Here is a 749-nt window from a genome sequence, read left to right as displayed (position 1 = left end):
GTTGGTTTAACTTCTTCAGTTAAACCAAGCTTTCTGATAGTGGATGCAGGTATTAGGTTGATGCTTGCCCCAAGATCACATAAATCTGTCTTGGTGCAATTACCCTCTAATATGCATGGTATTAGAAAGCTCCCAGGATCTTTAAGCTTTTCAGGAAAGCTTTTCAGAATGACTGCACTGCATTCTTCAGTGAGGAGAACTCTTTCAGTTTCTCTCCAATCCTTCTTATGACTCAAGATCTCTTTCATGAACTTGGCATAAGAAGGTATTTGCTCCAGTGCTTCTGCAAACGAAATCTTTATTTCAAGAGTCCTGAGATAATCTGCAAAGCGAGCAAATTGCTTATCCTGCTCCTCTTGGCGGAGTTTTTGAGGATAAGGTATCTTGGCTTTATATTCTTCATCCTTAGTTGCTGCAGGTTTATTTTCTACAGAGGTGGTTGGAGAAGCCTTTTTAGAGGGATTGTTATCAGCACTTGTGTATGTCTGATCCCTCACTGGCATTTGAATGCCAGGGTTAGAAGCTGGAGTGACGTTGGACGCCAACTCCTCACCTGTTCCTAGCGTCTGAACGCCAGAACTGTGCTTCTTTTGGGTGTTCAACGCCAATTCCTTGCTTGTTTCTGGCGTTGAACGCCAGTCCTGAGCATGGTTTGGGCGTTTAGCGCCAGCCTTCCACCCAATTTCTGGCGTTTTAACGCCAGAATTATTTTTCCCTGGGCTCTTACTGTCCTCAGATGGATTTTGGGT

Source organism: Arachis ipaensis, chromosome B08, assembly GCF_000816755.2.
Source record: "Arachis ipaensis cultivar K30076 chromosome B08, Araip1.1, whole genome shotgun sequence".
Classification (NCBI taxonomy): domain Eukaryota; kingdom Viridiplantae; phylum Streptophyta; class Magnoliopsida; order Fabales; family Fabaceae; genus Arachis; species Arachis ipaensis.
This window is presented reverse-complemented; position numbering follows the sequence as displayed.